This window comes from Nannospalax galili, unplaced genomic scaffold, assembly GCF_000622305.1.
Source record: "Nannospalax galili isolate Female #2095 unplaced genomic scaffold, S.galili_v1.0 scaffold167, whole genome shotgun sequence".
Taxonomy (NCBI): Eukaryota; Metazoa; Chordata; class Mammalia; order Rodentia; family Spalacidae; genus Nannospalax; species Nannospalax galili.
In genome coordinates this window covers 6,502,944-6,509,874 of record NW_008358534.1, presented here as the reverse complement: position 1 = coordinate 6,509,874, position 6,931 = coordinate 6,502,944, and the positions used below count along the sequence as shown (strand labels likewise).

Here is a 6,931-nt window from a genome sequence, read left to right as displayed (position 1 = left end):
TGAAGAAGTAGATGTTCCTGGAAGGTGGTAACCCTGTGAGGGCATGAGACCTTTGTATACCTTCCAGCTTGCCTTACCCTATGTGTTTTATCATCTGTGGATTTTGTAAAAGCCTTTAAAATCTTTTTTGTTTTTGAAAGTTAAGATCATTTATGGGAGCAGATGGGACATGGGGGACAGTCCTTAGGGTTTGAGAGCAAGCTTAGAGCAAAGAAGCCCATTCTGGGGGGAAAGAGCTGGTCACCAGCCTGTGACGAAGTTGCCAGGGAGTGCCCAGGGGTATGGTGAAGGAGAGGTAGTCCCCAAGGACACCCCAGTGGGCCCATAGATCTGGAAGATGGTGATCCAGGTGGTGAGGACAATCACCCAGAAGAGGAAGCCCACAGCTGAACGACAGACATAGCGTTTGATTTGGCTCTGTTCCGTGTAGGCAGAGGCAAGGAAAGCCTCTCTGAAAAACCAGAAAATGTTGAGCAACCAAAATGACAGGAATGCAAATCCACCCAGGTAGTACTTAAGGTACAGGTTCAACTTCTCCTCATTGGACATCTGCTCCAAGTTCATAGTTGTGGTAGATCCAGGTGGTCCTAAGGGTCAGTGAAGCTTAGCGTATCCCTTCTGTCTCGGACGTCTTTGCATTTTTTTCTCTAGGGACATTTGCTTGTGATGCCGAAACACACTTCTCCCCAAAGTGAAATTTTTGTTTTTTTTTTTTTTTTTTTTTTTTTTGTCCAAGCCTTTAAAATCTTTAGAATAAACTGGTGAATGTGTTTCCCCAAGTTCTGTGAGCTGCTCTACTAAAATAATCAAAACCCTGGGAGGAAATTCTGGGAACCCTGATGTGCTACTGATCTGTCAAAAGTTTCAGAAGTCCAGCCTTGTAATTGGCATCTGAGAGGGAGGCCAGTCTTGAGTATCAGGCCTTCAACCTCTGAAATTGGAAGCTATGTTCAGGAGGATTGTGCTACAGTTGGGTTGAATTAGAGGACACCCAGCCACATGTGCTACTGAAACATTGATTGGCTGATGGATGCAGAAAATTCCTCCATACTCCTGCTGCTCAGAGCATGCTGTGACAGTAGAAGAGGTAAAACTTGATTGGAGTTTTTTTGGTCTTTCACTAAGCGTCTACTGAACATTTAGTTCCAGAGCTCATGATCCATAAGGGCTTCTCTTGGGAATGGAGCTCTGAGGAATCCACAGGGAAATTTTGACTTACGTGATTTTTATTACACTGATCTGTTACCTATTCTTCCTATCTCTAGCCCTGGTTGTCTACTTTCCCTTCTCCAGTCAACCACTAGAGTGGGCTTCTCAAACTGTAGAACTGCTCTAAAAATTCCATAGTCTTCCCACAACTGTGGGACTTGAACTTAAATTCTCTGATGTATTCTAAGCTTGCAAGAAGCTAGTCACAGCCCACTTTCTCAGCCAAGGTCATCTTTATTTTCCTGCAGTCTTTGATCACCATGTTCTCCAACCGCTCTGGATGTTCAGGTGGTTATCACATCTGTCTCTCTGGCCTTTTGACACTCTCCCTCTGCATTTCCCACAATTCTTGATTTAACAGAACCCACATCACCCTACTAGTCTGATAAAAGCATACCCTCCTGGGCCTGAGGGTGTATCTCAGCAATGAAGTGTGTACTTAGTATGTTCAAGGCTATGAGTCCAGTCTCCAGCACAGAAAGAACAGAAAGAACGAAGGGAGGGAGGGAGAAAAGGACAGAGGGAGGGAGGAAGGAGGAAGGAAGGAAGGAAGGGAGAGATGGAAAGAGGGAGGGAGGAGAAAGAAGGAGGTGAAAAAGAAAACGATTCTACTTCCTCTCTGCACTTTCACTTCCCTCTTCTGCTCCCTAAAACGCAAATTCAGAATGAATCACTTTGTTCCTGGATTCTCAGCTCATGTCCCTATTTATTAGAGTTGGCTGGGTGTATGCACATCCCGGACTGGGAGCTCATTGAAGATAAGAAGTGGGCCTTGTTTGTCATTCCCAGTTGCTATAGTTTGGATCCTAAATGTTCCCCCAAAGATCATGTATTAAAGGTTTGGTCCCAAGGATGGCAGCATTAGGATGCAGTAGAATCTTTGTAGTGTAGAACCTTAGGGACAGTCCTTAGGGCATTTGAAGAATGTCCCAGAAGAGAATTGTAAGACCCTGGCCTCTTCTTTTACTCTTTGCTTTATAGCTGATGGGATGAGTAGTTTCATTTATCTGTGCATTTCTACCTTGTCACAGGCCCAGAGCAAGAGGACTAATGAATTCTATAATGTAGCCTCTAAAACTATGAGTCATAAGAAATAGTTTTTCTTTGTAAGCTGCTTATCTTAGATACTTTATTATAGTGATGGGTTAATACAATGGTCCAGCTTTTCATGTTATGCCTTGCACAAAATACTGGTTTGTTAAATGCTTGATGAACGCTGGAACTAAAGTGTACAGTGGTACACTTTGTACTTATGGTCTCTCATTTGAGTCCCACAGTAACTCTCTAAGGAAGTAGGTATAATTTATCCCATGTTATAATTAAGGAAACTGAGGCATATGCTGAACATGTCTGGATATCACATGACTAAGCAGGACTTCTGTGATATTTTCTAATCCCAGTTAGTAACTTAGATCTTTTCAATCACACAGCGTAACTTTATTGAGTTTTGTGTGCAAGTGGACATAAAATGTTAAGCATCTGTCATGTGCTAAGTGAGACGTAGGATGTATGGGACCAGAAAATGGGTAAAAATGAAGGTATATTGCTTATGGAGCAGGTAGGGTGGCATCCTGTATGAACAAAAACAACCTGGTCCATGGAAGATTGTGAGAAGACAAAATAATCAGAAAAGGCTTGGAAGAAGGGACGGGTTGGTGGCAACCAGACTAAGATAGCTACTGGTTGTCAAAGATCAGGGAATCTGGGAAGAGCTGTGTCAAGCTGGAAATCTGTTCTGAGACAGTGATGAAGCCAACATTCTTTGATTGCCTAAAATTGGCTGTGCAGAGATGGATGGCAATGGAGACGTTTGCTGCTGGGGAGAGAATATACTTTAAATTTAATGAGGACAACTCAAGAAGCCCCGCTGATTCCTGATTGATAAGTACTAAGGCACCTCACTTAACTTGCAGGCACAGCTGTCTGTGCTGAGCTTTGGTGGGTATTGGGCAGCAGCTCAGTCTATGGAGAAACAGTCCTTGCATTTTTGCATGTTTGTGCTTTCACCCCATGGACAGCAAGTAGGAGAAGAAGCCAGCCCTACTGCCCTGCAAGCTCCCCAAAGGATATTTTGTCCAAGGCAAATATTGCCTATTGAATTCCTACCAGCCTGATTAGAAAGGATTATTCTGAAGGTCTGTGAAGTATCTGGTAACCAATCTTCCTGAGTTATTTTTGAATAGCTATTGAATGGATAATTTCCATACCCATTATCAAAATGATATGCTGGAGGTGAAATTTAGCTGTATTGTATTTGATCAGTAATTGCAGAAATGTTTCCCTCGGATTTAATGCCTTATTGGCAGCAGGTCTCCCTTCAGGCGCAAAAGACTTTGGGATACTTTTAGGTTGACACAAATGCTTTATTATTGCAATATTTTTGTTGCAGTAGGGGGGATTTATTTGGGCATATGAAGATGAAATGAAAGTTTTTTTTCTTCACCTCCGGAGAGCAGCATTTGGCAAAATAGCATTTTCCACCAGCTTCAGTAAGCGAATAATGTATATCCCGAGTGCCCAAACCGCAGTGCTCTGGAAGAAAACTAGATCCCTATTACCAGAAATAAATAGTGAAGGAAATGAAGGTTGAGGTATTTGACTATGCAAAAGTAACTTGATTCCTGAGGTTCACTTCATGGCTCCACATCGCAAGATTCTATATCAGTTGTTACCAATGGAAATGAAATGGAAGTCACATTTTACAGCAACCTTATTAAATACAAAGGTGAGATGCCTGGAACTGTAGCTCAGTGTAGTCTCTGAGTTCCATCTCCAGCAGGGCAAAAACAACAAAAATGTGAAATGAAAGAGTTATGATTAATATTTTTTCTCTTTTTGAGACAGGATCTCCCTGTGACCTGGAACCGACTATGTAGACCAGGCGGGCCTTGATCACACAGAGATCCATTTGCCTTTGGCTCCCAAGTGCTGGCATTAAAGGTGTGTGCTATTACACCTGGATGCTGTGATTATTTTTAGCAATATATTTCATTTAATACAATATATCCAAAATGTTATCAGTTCATCATAAAATTAATATGAAATTTTTTTTGGTCTTTTTGAGACAGGGTCTCCCTATAGCCCCAGCTGTCCCGGAACTCAGTAGGTAGACCAAGCTGGCCTTGTACTCATAGAGATCCGCCTGCCTCTCCCTCCCAAGGGCTGAGACTAAAGGTGTGCTCCACCACGGCCAGCTTAATATGAAATTATTAATGTGATAATATACTTTCTTTCATACTAGCTCTTCAAAATCTGGCAAGTATTTTATCCTTATTGCACATTTCAATTTCAACTAGCCACATTTCAAATGCTCACTTACTTACCCAGTTAATTTGTGTACTTGGCATTAAGAACGCTTGGCTGATTTTTTTTTTCAGTGAATTGAATTAAAGGGCTGGAATTTTGGCTGAAATGTGGCTAGTGGCCAGTGTATCATACAGCAAAGTCTAGCTTGGGCTGCATCCCAGGGACTGAATTTCCAATTAGTCTCTGATTTAAACTGGCTCTTATGGTGTGTTCTGTCCCTAGTCCAGGGAAGAAATTTGCCCCCCCAAAAGGCCAAATCACTGCTAATATTCAGAGTAGCTAGCATTGGTCAATAATGACTTATGCAAAGAAATGAAAAGGCAGCCTCCCATATCACTTTCAGCAAAGAGAGAGAGAGAGAGAGAGAGAGAGAGAGAGAGAGAGAGAGTAGAAAGCAGCAGTTTCGAGGTGATCAAAGTGCACTAAAATTTAGCAAATTATCTTTCATTTCAGCACTGGATGCTGTACCTTGGCTGGGCTGAGCTTTCCAGTAGTGTCTGTGAACCAAATCATGGTATAATCAAAAGGAAGGTGCCTCATTGGATTAGTTTTCTAGCACTATAAAAGAACTCTGAATTGAATAGTGTTGAAAATTGGCAAGCAGAATTGAATTCCCTTGCCTGTGATCTCTTCAGTTAGAGAATTATATTGTTATTTTAGTTCTTCTTGTTGTGATAGGTTTGAGCCCACAGCACCATATCCAAGGCACACTGAAAGAATGTTAATACCTGTAAACATTCATGGCCACAAGGTAGGATGCCATACTTTCAGGAAACGCAATTTTGATACATCTAGATTGACCTGGCATTGACTCTTCTCTGTAGGGCACTGGATGTTTCACATGTATGAGATTTGATTTTTGTTCATATGGTTCAATTACTGGAAGTCAAAAATAATAATTTACATACTAATACGACCCTTCTCTTCTCTACCCACATCTACTGCAGTGGTAATGATCTAATTTCATTAATGCTTATTGATGTCAACTGATTTCTAGTTACTTCTGAAAAAGTTGTGGGCATGCTTCTGGAATGCTGACCGTTGCTATCAATTCCTACTTCCCTTCCTTGAATGGCTCTCTTTAGGTCTTTGATATGCTACAGTTAAAGCAGCTGGCAAGCTTCCATACCAAAACACAAATGTGAGCAGGTAAAAATCCCAGTCTACTAGCTGATTTGTTCACTTGCCATCAAGAACTATTGACTGATTTTTTTTCCCACTGAATTGACTGAAAGAGCTAGTATCTTGGTATTTATCCAATGCTAAAGTCTCCTTTCAGTTCTTCAAACATTTTGCTGAAAGTCAGTTATATATTGAATATTGAGGTGTTAAGAAATGAGTGGAAAATAAGATATGGTGTCTGCTTGGAGACACTCAAAGAACAAGGACACAAAACACACAAGCAAAATGTATAGGCAACTATAAAACAGCAAGAGAAGTGTTTTAAGCAAGAGCTATAGATCTACTTTGGAAGGGCACTTAATTTTCCATTGGGCAAGCTGGGCAGGATGAGAAAACCGTTTTCTGAGAAGGATCTTTAAATGAGCAGCAAAAAGAAGAGACTAAAACAGTCATCCAGGTGTAAGATGCAGAGGCCCCCAAAATATGAAGACATCAACTAAAATGTATATGAAGGAAGGACGATCAACAGGATTTTTACAGTAGACTAGTGAAAAAAATAAGAGAAAGGAAGGAATCCCAAGGGATTTACAGATTTCTAGTGTGAGTGATTGGGTAGATAGCACAGCATCACTCAATATAAACCACCTACAAGAAGGTACCAGTTGATAAGGAGCACTATGTAGAAAAGGAGTTTCATTTTGGCCATTTCATAGGCAACCTCTGAGACAACTAGGTTTCTAATAGGCAGCTGAACGTTCAGATGTGGAGTTTAGGTGAAAGATCCAGGCTATTAATGTTGGTGACCATTGATTTCCATATACTTGACTTCAGGAATACACATGTTTTTCATGTGTTTCACTAATAGTACTAACCCACTTTTCATATGACAAATTGCGCAGGCAAATTAGCATTTCAGTCTATTGCACAGTAGCACTATTTTGCTACATTTTTCCAATTAAGAATTAATAGAGGTGGGTATGGTTAGTGCATGCCTACAATACCAGCACTTTAGATGCAGAGGTAGAGAGAGCAGGTTCAGAAGCTCAAGGTTATCCTTGACTATAGGAGGAGTTTGAGGCCATTGTGGGCTACATGACACCCTGTCTCAACAAAAAGAAAAAACAGAATCAATGGGAATTCAGAAAAGTAAAATCCATAATAATGATGAGAAATGTCATATCAAACAATTGAGGTGGATACAAATATCATTGGGTATGCTCTAAGATGGTAAATATTTAACTTTAGTTGGATATTCCATGGGCTTAAGACATTTAGGTCTTTAGTTATGGACAAG

The 6,931-nt window shown here is 40.8% G+C and overlaps 1 pseudogene; it reads right to left on the bottom strand.

The window, feature by feature from the left end:
• Window positions 1–202: 202 nt before the first annotated feature.
• On the bottom strand, window positions 203–564 carry LOC103724696 (annotated as a pseudogene).
• Window positions 565–6,931: the final 6,367 nt, after the last annotated feature.